Raw genomic sequence first — 19541 nt, 5'->3', positions numbered from 1 at the left:
TACTATAGCAAAAAGGGGAAAAGAAGAAGTGGAAAATAAATATGATGATAAATATGCAGGGGAGATTGTTTTTAAACCAATACATTATCAGTGTCATGCATCCTTTGGATCAATGTGAAGCTCCCAAGGACCCCAGACCTCGATGCTCTACTTCACCTCAATATCATTAATTTGGCTAATTGTGGCTTATTTTATATGTTAATTGCTCCTTGAAGCAATTTCATGCTGTTTACTGGTAACTGTGGGTTTCTCATGCGATTTTGTGCTCCTTAAGTTACGTATGCTGAGCACACATTGCTCAGTCTTGAATTAGCCTTTCAAAAGTGACGTTCATTCCAAGTGACCTGTGTATCTTTGTAGATTCTTCTGTGCGTAAACTCTCATCGGCATTCTATACCCGAATCTCCAGTTACACCGCACCTGGATTTCTAGCCAAAGTTTATCATTCGGGTCAGGATGAGAAAGTTGAGAAAAATACTGAAGAGGGTGAAGAAGTCAGTATAAAGCTTGTGGACATCATATTTTCTTCAATATAAATCTATCACTTATTATTTGCAATGCTCTCTACTTTGGGTAAGAAGCAGTTTGACTATAATGTTGTAGACTAGCATTCAAAATTATTTATTGTTTAATGTAGTTTTCAGTACACAAGTGTGAAGACCAAAATAATTGCTACTCTGGATCTAATGCGGCACAAAAAAAAAACACAATAATATAAAGAACACAATAATTAAAAAACACAATTCTGTAAATATAAAATAGGAACAATAGCTTATGTACATAGAATGATTGTATGTCCATTAAGTGATGCTAGGCACAGGAGTGTCTGTACATAAGGCGACTCTGACAGGAAATGTTAAAGTAGTGGTGGTTGTGGTGGGGATGGGGGTGGATGTGTGGTGTGGGTGGTTAATTGGTGGAGCTGTTGGTCAGCTTTACTGCTTGGGGAAAGCAACAGGTTTTGAATCTGGTGGTCCTGCTGCTGATGCTATGTAGCCTACCTGATGGGAGTGGGACAAATAGTCCATGGGTAGGGTGAGTGGCACTTTTCATGATGTTGCTGGCCTTTTTTTCCAGCACCTTTCTGTATATATGTCCTTGATGGCAAGTAGGTTGTTGCTGGTGGTGTGCTGGGCACTTTTGACTACCCAATGTAGTGCCTTCTTGTATGCTCAGTGCAGTTATCATACCACGCAGTGATGCAGCATGTTAGGTTGCTCCCTATCATACATTGTAGATGGACACAAGTATTAGTGTGCATAGTTCAGCTCTCTTCAGCTTCTGCAGAAAGAAGAGATGTTGGTGAGTATTCTTGATTGTGTTCTGGGACCATGAGAGGTTATGTTAGATGTGCACTCCCAGGAGTTGGAAGTTTCCACTGCCATGCTGCTAATGTAAAGGGGGTTGTGAGTGATGCGAGCTCTCCTGAAGCTGATAACTATTTCCTTTGTGTTATTGACATTGAGGAAGAGATTATTTGCCTGGCACCAAGACTCGAGCTCTTCCACCTCCTCTCTGTAGGCTGTCTCACTGTTGTTGGTGATGAGACCTACCACTATCATGTAATTGGTGAACTTGATAATGTGAATACTTAGTGGGTAGTATAGTTTTGATTCAGTAAAAAAACGGAGGAGACAAAGACTGATAAAAGTCTTTGTTTAAAAATACAGTGTTATATGTGAATGGTAAATCACCGCTTTCACTGTGGACACTTAACAGGGCTTGCCCAACAGTACAATTTAGTAGTTTAATTGTGGTTTGTTCACTCTACTTGTCAGGAAAGAAGAGGAGAGACAGAAATTAAACCAAACCTTATCAACAATATTTTATATAAAGGGGGAAGAAGACATTAGAAACAAAAGAAAAAATTTGGGAAATAATGAAAGGTCTAGGTGTAGAAAAAGTTGACATAATAACTTAGATGTGATGAAATGTGCTTGACCAGAAATATTAACTCTTGCTTTTCCACAGATGCTATCTGCATGTTGAGCTGCCGTGATTTTCTACTTTTATCTCTGATTTTGCATCATCTACAGTTTTTAAAAATTTAACTGATATATATATATATATATATATATATATATATAATGCTTATTACATACAAAATAATTGTGCTTTGTTCTGTAGTTGTAAAACACTAGAGACATTTTTATTTGCCTATTGTCAACACCCATTCATGCTATTCATGAATTCACTCAATTATTTTATTGCTGAGAGACCATTCTTATTAATCTATGAATGTAGGACTGCCAATGCTATGAGATTATGCCACTGAGATATCCCATTGCTTCCAGTGAAACACCTGTTCCATTGAAATGTGAAAACAATGGTATGAACGTTGAATCATGTTAGTCTCCAAGCACAAACTGGATTTGGAGAAAAAATTGTTGGGTTAGACTAGGTAGGCACTTGATTCCTGTGGTAATAGACTAAGAAGGTCAATTCCGAGTGTTTGTTGAGACCTGCTGAGAATCCTCAGGCATCTCCTTAGGATTAATAATTTATAAATTGGCAGCTGCATCTGTCAAAGTCCTTCCCTATGTCCCCGTCGTGAGAGGCGGAAATGGGTAAGGCTGGTTGATAGAGCTCTGGTGAAGATATATAGGCCAGTCTCTTGAACAGTGAATACAATGAACAGCGAACTTCAACCATACAATTGACTTTGGATAATAGTTATCGGAAGTCCTCAATGACCTATGCTGCACTGGCAGCTAAGGGCTCGAGAAGAAGAAATTGGCTGCTACATTGTTGGAAGTGATCTGCGTGTAGGTTGGTGGAAGAAGTCAATTATGTCAGAGAGAGGAAGTGGTGATTGGGAAGAGTTGATAGATAGAGATGAGGAGGAATTACATGTGGAGGAAATAGAGGCAGTATCAGGAATGGCATGGAGTAGATGCGAACAATGTATAGAAGCTTCAGGCCATAATATGGAACAATGAAAAGCACTTCTACAATATCAGGCTCCATCTTTGGATAAGAATTTATTTTTCAAGGTTCAAGGTGCTGTTATTATCAAAGTATGAATGCAGTACACAATTCTGAGATTTGTCTTCTCCAGACAGCCATAAAACAAAGAAAATCATGGAAGCCATTAAGAGAAAAACACCCACACAAAAAAAAGCAAATCACACGAACAGCAATAAGAACAACAACTCTCCCCATGCAAAAATACAACAAATTCCGCAAACAGCAACAAGAATATCAACCTCCCCTATGTAAAAAACAACAAATTGAGCAAATGGTGACAAGAACATCAAACAAACCTCCCCCACGCAAAATAAAAACTTACAAATCATGCAAATGGCAACAAGAAAAAACAGGTGAAAACATAGAATATAAAAACATAAAACTGAAAGAGTCCAATCTGAACTGCAGTCCAATTTATAAATCTCTGAAGTTTGGTAACATTTGAATGCATTTGAAGCCCATTTGAATGCAGGGGCCTTCCCTTGAGAGCAGCAAGTGAGAAATCAGTCACACACAGAAACCTTCTCTGGAGGCAGAGCGTGAGATGGCCACATGCAGACACTTCTCTGGCAGCAGTGAACGAGAGGGTGGTAGTTAGCGCTGAGCACTCGCACACCTTCTACATTCACCTCAAGGTTTCAATCTTCCTTGATGCCTTAATTGGCAAGAAATGGCGTCAATCATGGGCTCATGTCCTTCTCTAAACTTCTTCGCCTTGAAGCCGCTTGCCTTCTAGAATCTCCTTGAAGACAGTGAAGTGTCAGATTATTCAATGGATTTTGAAACTGCAGATCACAGTCTCTAACAGTATCAGAAACACATTTAAAATAAAAATAAGCCATAGAAGAAGTGAAATAAACAGTGTCATGGACTATTTGGAAGATGTCACAAGATGTCAGCATTGTTAGCTGATGCCATCTTGACCAGATGCAATGGTCTTCGGGGAGCCCTGTAAAATCAGCTATATATTTATGTTACTTGCATTCCATGTTATATTAACAAAGATAGGCTCATACTGGAGCTTATCACAAGGCATCCCTGAATACTTCACACCAGATATTTCCATTTGAAGACTTCATTAGTTGCCTGTGAATGCCAATTACTTGCAAAATACCCTATTTCAATTTGACAATTGGCATTCACAGGGTGATGTTAATCTCTGTACAATGTCTCTTTTGAAGTATAGCAAGGGAATTTAGATCCTATTGCCCCAAGGTATATGTTGTGCTTATCAGAAGAATTGCAAATGCCCGGTAATCCCTGGAACATTATTGAATGCCACCAGGAGGTCGATAGAAATAAATATGTAAATTCTTGCAACACAAGTGAATCTGCAGATGCTAGAAATAAATAAAAAACACAAAATGCTGGCAGAACTCAGCAGGCCAGACGACATCTATGGGAGGAGGTAGGGTTTCGGCCTGAAACATCGTCACTTCCTCCTCCCATAGATGCTGTCTGGCCTGCTGAGTTCTGCCAGCATTTTATGTAAATTTTTGCAATATTTTTACTTTGTTGCCTCTGGCTCTTTAGTGATCTACGCCCTTTTTCTTCTGGCATTGCTTGCGTTTTAGTGAAAACAAGCAATTCTGTACCCCTGTGGAATTGTTTATGAACACTTCTTACTGAACTTGTCATTTTATCCATTACCAGAATTGCCCAGTTCACTGAGGGTAGTTCATGTTGCACATAATCAATAATACTTGACAAGTCAACTATATGTTTATAGTTAAATCAGATCTAGTTTTACAGTTGTGCCACTTATTTTAATATAGGACAACAGAAGTATGTAAGTCTGTACCCGTTTACAACTTAGTAATTGCTTTGTCTCGAGAACGGATTGTAAGGTACTTCTATTATGACCTAATTATTTAAGAGCCTCTAAACTTGAATAATTATTAATCTCCAACTATAACTAAATTATAAGTGTGGAATAAGTTGCCAGGGGAAGTGGTAGATGCAGGTTTAAGAAATTTGGATAGGTACATGGATGGGAAAGTTAGGGAGGGCTGTGATCCAGGTACATGTTGATGGGACAGTTTGGCATGGACTAGATGGGCCAAAGGACCTGTTTCTGTGCTGTAGTGTTCTATGACTCTGTGACTCTAGAACTTCAATAATTAAGTTCATAACTTCAAATGGAATTGATAATTCTTGAACAATTTCATGGGCCACTCTGAAGACATCTGCAGAATTTGAACCTATCACCCTCATTTGAAACATTGAACGATGTGGAAGGTGTTGTAGGTAACTTACTCATCTTTGACGTACAGCTGCTGGCATGGCAGAGAGCAGATTCTGGTGTAGGATGTATTTTGCAGCAGGAGAATATTGCTTAACACGTCTCCAACAAAAGTAACAGCTATTGAAATGGCGCTTAGATTTTCATGTGCATCATGGAAATTCTGTTTGTGACACTAAAGGTTAAGAGGATGCACCTAACAAGAAGCTGTCATAAGAATTGTCCAGTCTCTCTGGATAGTAATGGCTTAATGCCATCTTTTCACCCACCAGAATTACCATAAGTTGCAAATAAGTTGTCACAGTTTGGCAAAATAAGTTTTAAGGCAGAGCTAGAAAGACCATGAGAAAGAGTACTGCAATTTAAAATGGAGTCATGTGAGTTAATATATTTTGGAAATAGAATTGAATGTGGAAGTGACTGATGATCCTTTGTGCCAAGTTCTGGAATTTCAGCAGGGATACCTTCTGCTCCTAATGCCGGTTGATTTGCAGCCACATATGGTGTTTTTGACTTCTTGTCAGTAAGGTTATTGAGGCTGGATTACATAAATTGTGGGATGGAATCAAAGATGCTTGTTGCAACTTGTAGCTGATAAGTTCTGAGGTATTTCTGCAGAGAGGCTTATTGCCTCTCTGTCTTTGATAATTTGGTTCTTGGATGTTTGTGCTATGAATGCTGTTGTTAGCAATGAGGAAATGTAAATGTGATGATTATGAGAGAGGTTCTGCACTTCCCTTGCATTTTCCACCTATCATTGTTCTATAGGCCACAGTTTTTTCTTGCTGAACCTTTGTGTTTGGGTAACTTTTCATTTATCTTGTGAGTGACTGAGTTTTCAATGCTGGGCAGCTTTATATTTGTGGTTAATTAGCTCTTGCTCAGGCTATTTTCAAATTAGCCTTGTTTTCTGGTAAGTCAGGAGTCTTTTCACAAATGCAAATCAGGATAAAGGGCAGCCCAGACTCTTTGGACACTCTACAACTCTTGTGTTAGGCTATGTCCACACTACGCCGGATAAATCCGTAACAAAAGCTTTTTCTCTTATTTTTTACCTTCCGTCCACACTAAAACGGTGTTTTCATCCCCCAAAACCAGAGCTTTTGAGAAACGCTTTCCAGGGTAAGTATTTTTGAAAACACTGCTCAGGCAAATCAGTGTGGACGGGGTAACCGGAGAAATCTGAAAACACTATCAGATGACAGCACGCTATTTCATTGTTTTCTTGAACGCAACCTAACAATTTCAGACAGACAGCAACAAGACTGAAGCCAGAAGAGTTAGAAATGTACTCACCAAATACTTTGACCCATGACTTACTGATAATTGGCTCATAACTTACTCATAACTGGCTCAACAGATGACGCCATTGCCACCACCCTCCACCTGGCCCTAACCCACCTGGACAAAAAAGACACATACGTTTGGTTGCTGTTCATAGACTTTAGTTCAGCATTCAACACAATCATCCCTCAGAGACTGATTGGAAAGCTGAGCCTACTGGGCCTGAACACCACCCTCTGCAACTGGATCCTAGACTTCCAGATTAGGAGATCTCAATCAGTCAGGATCGGGAGCAGCATCTCCAACACCATCACACTGAGCACAGGGGCTCCCCAGGGTTGCGTGCTCAGTCCACTGCTGTTCACTCTGCTGACCCACGACTGTGCTGCAACACACAGCTCAAACCACATCATCAAGTTCGTCGATAACACAACCATGGTGGGTCTCATCAGTAAGAACGACGAGTCAGCTTGCAGAGAGGTGCAGTGGCTAACGGACTGGTGCAGAGCCAACAACCTGTCTCTTAATGTGAATGAAACAACAGAGATAGTTGTTGACTTCAGGAGGGCACGGAGTGACCACTCCCCACTGAACATCGATGGCTTCTCGGTAGAGATCGTAAAGAGCACCAAATTTCTTGGTGTTCACCTGATGGAAAATCTCACCTGGTTCCTCAACACCAACTCCACAGCAAAGAAAGCCCAGCAGAGTCTCTACTTTTTGCAAAAGCTGAGGGAAGTCCATTTCCCACCCCACATCCTCATCACATTCTACAGGGGTTGTATTGAGAGCATCCTGAGCAGCTGCATCACTGCCTGGTTTGGAAATAGCACCATCTTGGACTGCAAGACCCTGCAGCCGAAAGTGAGGTCAGCTGAGAACATCATCGGGGTCTTTCTTCCTGCCATCACGGATATTTATTCTACACGCTGCATCCGCAAAGGAAACAGCATTATGAAGGACCCCATACACCCGTCATACAATCTCTTCTCCCTCCTGCCGTCTGGGAAAAGGCTCTGAAGCATTTGGGCTCTCATGACCAGACTATGTAACAGTTTCCTCAATACTCCTCAATAGACTCCTCAATACCCAAAGCATGGACTGACAACTTGCCCTACTGTCCTGTTTATTATTTATTGCAATGCCTGCACTGTTTTTGTGCACTTTATTGTCCAGTGTAGGTCTGCAGTCTAGTGTAGCCTTCTCTGTGTTGTTTTTTTTATTACATAGTTCAGTCTAGTTTTCTGTACTGTGTCATGTAACTCCAATGTCCTGAAAAACGTTGTCTCATTTTTAATATGCACTGTACCAGCAGTTGGTCGAAATGACAATAAAAGTTGACTTGACTTGAATAAATAAGTATACTCACTTTGCCCTGTTTTCTGTCCTTGCTCCTATGAAAGTGGTTTACCTATTTATGCAAGTACTTCTCTGACAATAGATGTGTAACAGCCTAATGTACCATTGTATGGAAATACAAGATAACACTGATGCAGACATGTTTTATACATTTAACAAGGTGCTTTATTAATGCAACAGAGTTAGTCACTTTTTCAATGTTCGTCGTCAGCCGGATCAATCTGTCCGTGAACTCCCTGTCGGTTGCCTCCGTACGCTCCAGTATTTGTTTTTTTTTATTTTAAGTTCTTCTGCGTGAAAGCCAACAGCTGTCCGTCGTTCTAAGTTTTTCTAGTCTGTAACTACACAAATGCACACTTTTACGGCGAGATTCAACACCAAATGTGTCGCTTGTTTTCTGTAGATGTGTCCTGCACATGTGCAGGAGGAGGAGATTCGCCGAAGTCTCCATTTCAATGTGGATAGAGATATTTTCAAAAACACATAGTGTGGTCACCTATCGTTTTTATGCAAAACCGGCATTTTCAAAATTATCCTGTCTAGTGTGGATGTAACCTTAGATACATGGGTTATGACCAAAGTCACTTAGCACTTTCTGCAAGGGTGTTTATTTGGTGTATCGAAAATCAAACTTACAGATATTAGCAAAAATAGTCATATTTAACTGCTATAAAAATGGCTTATATTTACAAAAATATATCTACCAGAAAACACAGTAATAGCTCCATACTTATATTCCTATCCAGGGTGAACTGACAGCCTCTATCTCTCTCCTCTACTCAGGACATTCAGCTCCCTTGTTTCACACTAGGTTATACGATATTTAATTAACAACAAAGTTAACTTAACATGAATTAGAAAATAATGCACCCCACAATACAGTTAGAATCGTATCACAAAATAAACAGAGGTATCTATGTTAAATGCAGTATACATGCATTTACATATCCTTATTACTAAAGAAATGGAATATTCCACCAGGTATGGTGGGAAAGACACCAGAAAGCCAACTCGAAGGTGTCAGCTCTGTTTAGGATCCATTCTGAGAATGTACTGGGGAAGACACTGACATGTATATAATTAGCGCAATGACAGCAGAATGACAAGGCAACGTTTGTGTGTATATAAATGTGCATATGTAAAGAGTGTGTTCTATGTGTGTTCTCCATCACATGATGGTTGGGGGTAATCTAGTCCTCTGTAGTTCGAGGGGAGCTACCTTTCTGAGGTCCTCAAGATCTTCTATATTCAATTTCTCAACAAGACTCATTTTGCTGCTGTTGTTTTTGGACCAGGCAGACTGAGATAACAGTGTAGATTAAGTGGTGGGCAGTCAAATATTTATTGGTGCCTCTTATACTGCACAGAAACTCTTGGATGATTTTATAATCCATCAGTTTCTAAATCTTGCAATGGAGGTGTTGCAATAGGCATATTTTCTTCTGTATTGGGCAAGAAGATATCAGATACAATCTCCACTGTCAAGGAGAGTGGTCCACTTCTGTCCTTACTCTTTAAAATTACCCACTTTTTGATCAGCTCTGTAGTCCCTCATCATGACTGAATGCCCAGGAATGAAACATCAAACCTTCTTGTTTGAGGAGCTCTTAATTTGTCTCAGCTGTTTGTCCTGCATACTCCTTCTGAGATTAGGTTTGAGGAGATCCAACCATGAACGCAAAGGATGATCCCAGAACAGCAGGGCTGGTGAATTGTTGGTTGTGGAGTATGCTGCATTGTGATATGCAAGGAGGAAATTGACGAGCTTCTGATTCAGTAGCGGTGACATTGCACACCATGCATTCTTTAGACACTGGAAAAACCTTTCTGCCAAGCCATTTGTAGCTGGGTGGTACCGTGCAAATGTGATATGGAGTAATTGATACACTTTCAGAAATGACTGAAACTGCCACGTCACACACTGAGGTCCATTGTCACTGACTAAGAGTTCTGGGACATCAGTCCTTGAGAGGAGACTTCTCAACACATCAAAAGTGTGCGTGGCTGCAGTGCTGGCTATGGGGAACGCTTGAGGCCACTTTGTAGCTGCGTCCGCCGCTAGCACTAAATTTGTGCACAGGAATGGGCTAACAAGATCCACATGAATCCTTTGCCAGGGCAATGCAGACCATTCCCAGGGATGGAGTGTTGCTGCTCTTGGCATCTTCTGGAGTGTTGGCATCCTGATCCATGCATGGCATGCTGCTTGATCTGCTGATCTATCCCAGGCTATCAGACAAAGCTTCAACCCAACACTTTCATTTTGACCATGCCTAGATGACCAGTATATCGCTCCTCTAACACTTTAACTCTTAGTTTGGATAGTACAACAACTCTTAATCCCTACTTAAGGCAACCTTAGCCAAGGGCAAGTTCATCCTGGCTCTCATAAAACTCAAAGAACTGGAATTTCTGCTGCACATTCCAGCCATTTTGGGTGACCATGTAGATCTGAGACAGTGTGGGTTTTCTTTTTGGTTTCCCCTTGGAACATCTCTGCCATATTAGGGAGACGTTTCATTTGCATTGGGGAGAAAAAGTCAAGAGAAGTGTCCTCTTTTGTAAATTTTTCAGGCATTTCTTTTCCAAGGGTAAATGAGACAATCCATCAGCATTTCCAGGACTTGTTATCCTCTTGAATTTGATCTTGTAATTGTGACCGCCAAGAAACAGAGCCCATCTCTGCATTTGTGCTGCTGCTGGTAGTGGAACACTGTTCTGTGGATTGAAAATGGACACTAGTGGTTGATGGTCAGTAATAAAGGTAAGCTGTAATGGCTGAAATGTTTAACATCCCTAACCAGACTCAAGGCCTCACTGTCAATCTGTACATAATTTTCCTCTGCAGCGGTAAGGGAACATGAGGCAAAGGTGATAGAGCATTCACTTCCATCATTCTTAACATGTGACATGACTGCATCTATACCATAAGGCGTGCTTCACTGGTGTTACGGATCATTATGTGTGAGTACAGTGTCAGATGCAAACATTTCATTTACTTTTTTGAAAGCCACCTCACACTGCTTTGTCCATTGCTTTTTCTTCAATTATTCCTACAGGTCTGATCAAAAATCTCCAAAACCTAGGCCAGTGTACCTCCTCTTCAACTAAATCCTCAACTTCCTCATCAGTCTGTATGAATTAGCAATAACATCTTCACCTTGCTGGTAATCAACACTGACACACCTCAAGGATGCCTGCTTAGCCCACTCCTCTACTCGCTCTACACCCATACTTTTGTAGCTAGGCACAGCACAAATGCTATCCATAAATTTGCTGACACAACTATTGTTGGTAGAACTTCAGAATTCAAGAAGGTGTACAGGGTGAGATAGGTCAGCTGGTTGAGTGGTGTCATAGCAACAACATTACACTCAACATCAGGAAGACCAAATAATTGATTGTGCACTTCAGAAAGGGATAAGATGAGGGAACACACAACACTCCTCATCAAGGGATCAGAAGGGGAAATGGCGAGCAATTTCAAGTTCCTGGGTGTCAACATTTCTGAGAATCTATCCTGGGTCCAACATATTGATGCAGTTACAAAGAAGGCACAGCAGAGGCTATATTTCACCAGGTGCTTGAGGAGATTTGGTTTGTTACCATAGACACTCACAAATTTCTACAGATATACTATAGAGAGCATTCTAACTGGCTACATCACCATCTGTTATGGGGGTGCCACTGTACAGGATTAAAATAAGCTGCAGAAAGTTATGATCTCTATCAACTCCAACATGAGCACTAGTCTCTCCAGTATTTAGGACTTTCTCAAAAATGCAACATCCATCATTAAGGACCCCCAGCTTTTAAGACATGCCCTCTTCTTATTGCTACTAACAGGGAGCAGGTACAAGAGCTTGAAAGCATACACTCAATTTGTTGTTATGCAGCATGTATGTTATGCTACACATTGCAAAACATAATTTAAAAACTGTAAATTACAGTAAGAAGTTTTTATATATTTAAAAAGTTAAATTAAGTAAGCAGTGCAAAAAAGGAAGAAAATAAAAAGTAGTGAGGTAGTGTTTGTGGATTCAATGTCCATTCAGAATTAATCCTTCTCCCCGCCCCCATCAGATTTCTAAATGGACACTAAACCCACAAACACTACCTCACTACTTTTTATTTTCTTCCTTTTTTGCACTACTTATTTAATATATATACTGTATACTTCTTACTGTAATTTACAGTTTTTACTAATATGTTTTGCAATGTGTAATATAACAATGTGCTGCATAGCAACAGATTTCACAACACATGCCGATGTTATTAAACCTGATTCTGATTCCTGGTCTTGGTAAAGAGTTTTGCAAGAACCTGTTAAAATAATTGATGAATCCTAAAAAGAACTGCATCTATGACACATCATTTGCCCTTGGGGCATCCACCACTGTTTTGAGTTTTCTCAGCACAGCTGTGTAAAACTTGTGAATCATAGGTGTGACCACAGTAAGTGATGCTTGGTTCAAAGAATTCACATTTGCTGCATCATGCTCTGAGCCCATAATCTTCTAATCTGTTTAACACTACCTTGAGTTTTTGGAGATGTACCTTGTCATCCTTACCAGTAATAATGATGCCATTTAGGTAACACTAAGTGCCCAGACAGCCTTTCACCACCTGGTCCATCGCTTTTTTGCTACAGTACAGGAGCAGATGCTACTCTAGAAATAAGCCTATTATAGTGACAAAACCCTTTGTGAGTGTTTATAGTGAGAAACGCTTTGAATTCTTCTTTCATCTCCATCTGTAGGTAGGCCTCAACTAGGTCCACTTGGCTGAAGTATCTTCCTCCAGAAAGGTTTGCAAAACTGTCCTTTATCCTGGGCAGAGGGTATTGATCTACTTTCAGTAATGGGTTGATGATGACAAAATCACCGCAGATCCTGACAAACCCAATCTTCTTGGCTACTGGGACGATTGGCATTGTCCATAGACTCCACTCTACCCTGGAAAGAATTCCTTCAGCCTCCATGCGATCTAGCTGACTGGCTACTTTATCAGATAATATAAGGACCCAGATGGGCTTTGTAAAATTTGGGTGTGGCATTCTTATTTAATACTGTTTTACCCTTGATTTGTTTCAGATTTTTTGGTATGACTGGAATAACCGTGCCAGTGTCCAATCCCATTTTCATTTTTTTTTTGCCGTTCACTTCTGGTGTAAGTCATATTGCCTGTCTCATTTTAGTTTTCACATAGTAAATCTCAAAACTACCCAGTCCTGTGTCACTCTCATCATTATCAGATTTTTCTGCAATAGCATTCAGATTAGTTCTCTTTTTGAAACTGCAACTTAAATTTTTTATCTTTATTTTTTTAAATTCTTTTCCCTGAGCAGTCTATTTATGTTTTGTCTGCCTGACATGCCCTTTTTGGATGTGTCTTATAGACAATAGACAATAGGTGCAGAAGTAGACCATTCGGCCCCTCCAGTCTGCACCGCCATTCTGAGATCATGGCTGATCATTCACCATCAATACCCAGTCCCTGCCTTGTCCCCATATCCCTTGATTCCCCTATCCATCAGATATCTATCCAGCTCCTTCTTGAAAGCATCCAGAGAATTGGCCTCCACCGTCTTCCAAGGCAGTGCATTCCACACCTCCACAACTCTCTGGGAGAAGAAGCTCTTCCTCAACTCTGTTTTAAATAACTGACCTCTTATTCTCAATCCATGCCCTCTGGTACTGGACTCTCCCAACATCTGGAACATATTTCCTGCCTCAATCCTATCAAATCCTTTAATTATCTTAAACGTTTCAATCAGAACCCCTCTCAATCTCCTCAATTCCAGCGTGTACAAGCCCAATCTCTCCAATCTCTCTGCGTAAGACAGCCCTGCCATCCCAGGAATCAACCTAGTGAATCTACGCTGCACTTCCTCAATTGCCAGAATGTCCTTCCTTAAACCTGGAGACCAAAACTGTACACAATATTCCAGGTGTGGTCTCACCAGGGCCCTGTACAAATGCAAAAGAACATCCTTGCTCTTGTATTCAATTCCCCTTGTAACAAAGGCCAACATTCCATTTGCCCTCTTCACTGCCTGTTGCACTTGCTCATTCACCTTTATTGACTGGTGAACTAGGGCTCCTAGGTCTCTTTGCATTTCTCCCTTACCTAACTCGACACCGTTCAGACAATACTCTGCCCTCTTGTTCCTGCTTCCAAAATGGATAACTTCACATTTATTCACATTGAATGACATCTGCCAAGTATCTGCCCACTCACCCAGCCTATCCAAGTCTCCCTGTATTCTTCTAACGTCCTCTTCGCATGTCACACTGCCACCCAGTTTAGTATCGTCAGCAAACTTGCTGATATAGTTTTCAATGCCCTCATCTAAATCATTGATTATATTGTTGGATTTTCTGTAAGTTTTGTCCTTAAGCTTGCACCGGTCTAGTGAACGTAAGCCCCTGCCACAATGGTAACACAATTTGTTTGGCCAGGCTGACATCTGTTTAGACGTTGCAATTTTGTTAACGCTCTCTTTCATTCCTGACTGCAACTCAATGGCACTTCTGTCTGCTGTTTCCATTGACACAGTAATTTCCAGCTGTTCTTTTAAATGTGAATTGAGTTTCAGTTAGGAGCCATTTTTAAAATCTTTCTTGAAAGATTACAGAAACTAGATAATCTTTCAGTCATACATTAAGCCCATCACTGGGCTGACAATGTCAACAATCTCTTCAATTCAGCCACATATGCTGAAATGGACTCCCCCTTCTTTAGATTCCACTTAAAACATTCTGCAATCAACATGGTTTGGTTCTAAATGCTTGTGCATTACTTTCTTGATATTAGTAAAGCTCACTTTGGCTGGTTTAGTTGAAGCAGTTAAAGCTCTAAAGCAAACTGTATGCTCTTCCACTTAGTACTCTAGCAAAACAGTCACTCACTTCTCATTGGCTATTTCCGTTGCTTCAAAATACTGCTCAATTCACTCCATACACAATATCCAGTTAACTCTGAGTAAACAAACACGATCACCTTCCCGATATAGCCCTCCATTTCTGCTCTTTTTAAAATTTATAATTATTATCACCCAGTACTCATTGTTTATGAACCCATAAATCTCCTCCGTTTTCTGACTTGTTGAAAACCCAATTGGCTTCTTTTGTCCAAAGAAATCACGTGCTGACTTTTGTTTTTTAGTTGAAATTCTCTTTTACCCTTGTGAAGAAAAGGCATCTTGAGTTCATTTTAATCTTACTCATTGCCACTGTTATGTTTTGTAATTCCAAAACATAAAGGGAATTGAAAGAAAAGCAAGGCAGCCCAAAATATGCATGTAACCTTTGTTTTTACTTTTTAGCAAGGAGTGCATTACCACACATTAATGGAATGATGTACATCATTCACAGACTTTTACATGTAACCTATAATGAATTATGTTAAACAACAAAGAATGCTCAATAAAACAATATCTTTATAATATCACTAAAATATTAAATACACTACAGGTGTGAAATGGTTGGAAGTTAGAGAAATCTTTTTACACTTTCAACAAATTTTCTAGATAGGCTTGACTGATTGATATATGTCAGACAATAATTTCCAATTATAATCCAAGCACGGTGTAATTAACAATCATTAAACATCCATTTTTAGACTTGTGGTTTATGATGCCTTTAAAAACCCTTTGATGAGTTCTTATGTAACAATTCTTCATAATTCCCTATTCTCTGCACAATAGAGTTATATTCCAAAGAAGTAGCCAATAAATTTATTTAATGCCTTACCCTTGCTGGTTGGGTGGGTACAGCTAAAATATTAATCACAACGACACTAAACACCATAATGGTGAATGATTTTTTTGCACAAGAAAGTAATTTTTATGGCTAGATCATAACCAGTTATTAAATTCGCATTTGCAAGTAGTTTTAAGGAGAGTTACTGTTTCATTGAATTTATTCTCGTGTTTAATGGAACTCCAATCAATCCAGTCATATCAGTTTTGCAATAAGTAAACAAACCATTTAAGGAGTGGCTACAATGAAATAAAATTCATTAGTGCAGTGTTCATATTATGCATTATTCATTTAATGAGCCAAATGTGGAACACTTGCCCCTTTATTCAGTTCAAGTAATCTTACTACAAGTGCTTTAATTGCTCCCTGTGCACTTGGATCCTGGATTTCCTCACTTGCAGATCCCAGTGGGCTCAGACTGGCAATAACATCTCCTACAATCTCCATCAGCACAGGTGCACCACAAGGCTCTGTGCCTCACCCCCTGCTCTACTCAGTTAACACTTATGACTGTGTGGCTCAGCACAGATCCAATACTCTATTCAAGTTTGCTGATGCCACTGTCATGGGCTGAATCAAAGGTGGTGATGAATCAGAATAGAGGAGGGAGACTGAAAATCTGGCTGATTGGTGCCACAATACTAACCTCTCATTCAGTGTCAGCAAGACCAAGGAGCTGATTATTGATTTCAGCAGCAGGCAGCCAGAGGACCATGAACCAGTCCTCATCAGAGTTTCAGAGATGGAGAAAGTAAGCAACTTTAAATTCCTCAGTGTTATTATTTTGGGGGATCTATCTTGGCCCAGCATGCAAGTGCAATTATGAAGAAAGCACAACAGTGCCTCTTGTTTCTTAGGAGTTTGCAAAGATTTGGCATGACATCTAAAACTTTGACAAACTTCCATAGATGTGTAGTGGAGAATATATTGACTGGCTGTGTCACAGCCTGGTATGGAAACACCAATGCCTTTGAACAGCAAATCCTTCTAAAGGTAGTGGATAAGGCTTAGTTAATCATGGGTAAGGCCACTGTTGAGCACATCTATATGAAGTATTGTTGCAGGAAAGCAGCATTCATCAACAAGGAACCCCACCACCCAGGTCATGCTCTCTTCTTGCTGCTGCCATCAGGATGAAGGTACAGGAGCCTCAGGACTCACAACACAAGTTTCAAGAACAATTACTACCCCTCAACCATCAGGCCCTTGAACCAGTGGGGATAATTTCATTCAACTTGCCCCATCACTGAAATGTTCCTACAATCTAATGACTTACTTACAAGGAACCTTCATCACATGTTCTTGATACTTATTGTTTGTTTATTTATTATCATTATGTCTTTATTTTTGCATTTGCACAGTTTGTTGTCTTTTGACACTGGTTAAACGACCATTGGTGCAGTCATTTATCTATTTTATTATGGATTTATTGAGTATGCCCACAAAAAATGAATCACAGGGTTGTATATAGTGACATATAAGTACTTCGATCATAAATTTATTTTGAACTTTGAAGACCATATGGTACCATGGTAACATAGTGGTTAGTATGAGACTATTACAGTTCAGGACGTCAAAGTTTGGAGATTAACTCTGTTGCCATCTGTAAGGACTTTATGCATCTCCTCATGTCCAGCTGGGTTTCCTTCAGGTGCTTTGGTTTCCTCCCACAGTCCAAGATATACTAGTTAGTAGGTTTATTTGTCATTGTAAAGTGCCCTGTGATTAGGCCAGTGTTAAATTGTTGGGTTGCCAGGCAGCACGGCTGATTGGGCTGAAAGAGCCTGCTCCACATTTTGTCTCTAAGTATATATGTAACTGGGTGACTGTCGAATCTTATTCATTTTCGTTGAAAGTGTACTTAGGCATCCATCTGGGTAATGCTAGAATAGTTGTCTGTGCCTTAAGTGGAGACAGTGATGTCATTATGCATGCGCAGGATAGTGGGGAGACCATTTTGTTTTCTGCAGAAGCAGCTGGTGGGGCTTTGGGATTAAGTTCCTCCCAGAGATACTGGGCATGGTGAAGAAAAATTTTCACAAGTGAAGGCATTGGCGCTGGATAGCGTGGCCTGTGCAAAGTTCCTTACTGGCCAAGTAGAATTGCCACTACCATATTAGTACTATATTAGTTTTGTGCGGTTTGCTTTATCTATTTTTATACTGCATACGCAATCCATCGATACACAAGGGTGTGAATCAGAAGTTAAACTGAGATTGTAACAACAAGAACTGGTTGTAAATTTGTTCATTTTGTTTTAAGACCCTCTTCCAGCACCAAAACATCTAAAACAGATAAAGGAATTAAAACCCAAAAAAGTATTTGTTGTCCTGAGTGTGTACTTTTCCCCAGGCTACAAAATTTAACATAAAAATAAATAATGAGCCCTTCACTTGATGACTTGTACAGTCCCACAATGTACCATTGGATACCCTGATTAACCATAGACTCTTCCTCACCCATTCTCCACAATGTGACCATCTAAGCACTCCTAGATTCTGTCCTAAGTTTGTCTCCATATTTTCTGATTACCTTCAGATCTTCCTGTTCACCCCCATACTCCCTATATTGTTTCATTTCAAGCAAATCACTTTGGACCTTTTATTTCTGGATAATTGTTGGACTAATTATAAGGCATGATGGGAAGCTTGTTTCAATAAGTTGAGGGTTAATGAATTTTGCAGATGGTTTGTAAACCATACATGTATTGGGTGTTTCTGTTAACTGTAATTCCTGACCAATGAACTGAGGTGGTCTTTATTGGACTGATTGAGAGGTCTATTTATCAGGATTGAAAGATGATAAGCACAGGAAAGTGTTTACAGAAGAAAGGAGAGGAGATGGAAGATAAAAAAAAACCTCCTGTATGCTGCTCATCAACTATAATTTGTGGTTAAAAATCTGATACCCAAATAAAATAAAACTTTTACCTTTTACATTAGTCATTCACTACTGCTCATTTTGTTTTATCCTGGAGAAGTTTTGGCCCTGTATCTGTAAGCAAAATGACAGAAAAAGTCCTGTTTTGCTCTGATTCTGTAGATGGTTGATGTATCTGAGTAGATTCTGGAAAATTTAACCAAACCCCCAGCTTTAAATTTACATCCCTAGATTCATCCCTCTTCCTCTTTTACACTTAAAAATCAGGTTCTGCATTAGAGAAAAAGATGCAGATAATTAGGGCATGGTAAAAAGTCTTAACTATAAGAGAGACAAGTAACCAATTCATGGTACAGGGTTTTGACCTGAAACACCAATTCCTTTCCCCCCAACAGAATCTGCTTGTCCCACTAAGTTCCTCCAGCCGTGTGTCTATTGCTCGAGATTCCAGCATCTGCATCTCTTGTATCTCTAGATTTCACTATTGCTGGTCAAGGGATAAGTGCTTGGAGGTGAATAATGCTTTTCTCAATGTTGTCATTCGATCTTTTGTCACCAAATGATAGGACTTGTAGGGCTGAGAATAATGACTCATCCAAACAATCAACAAACCAGAAAGAAAAAGGTGGAAAATACAGGAAATACTCAACAGGTGAAGCTGCATCAATGAAATGGTCCACATTTCAGGTCTAAGAATGGAAACAAAGAACAAAGGAGCTTGCAAAAACATTTCAACTTGTAGTGCAGCATTCCTTAATGTGATATTGAATGGTCAACTTTTATATTATGTTATTTTTTTGCATGAAAATTTAATTTCATGTTTTTCATCCAGGGTACAGAATTGCTAACTTGCATTCAGATTCAGATTTATTTACCAGATGAACATTAAAATGTATCATTTGTATTAACAACTAAATTACCCAAGGATGTTCTAGGGGCGGTCTGCAATTTTCACTGTTCATTCCAGCACCAAGATAGCATGCCACAATGTTTGGCAGAACAACACAGAACACAACAAAACAGAATATATGAAGCAACAACAGCAA

The sequence above is a fragment of the Hypanus sabinus genome, chromosome 5, assembly GCF_030144855.1.
Source record: "Hypanus sabinus isolate sHypSab1 chromosome 5, sHypSab1.hap1, whole genome shotgun sequence".
In the NCBI taxonomy this organism is placed as follows: domain Eukaryota; kingdom Metazoa; phylum Chordata; class Chondrichthyes; order Myliobatiformes; family Dasyatidae; genus Hypanus; species Hypanus sabinus.
The sequence above is the reverse complement of the archived record's forward strand: the minus strand, read 5'-3'. Positions refer to the sequence as shown.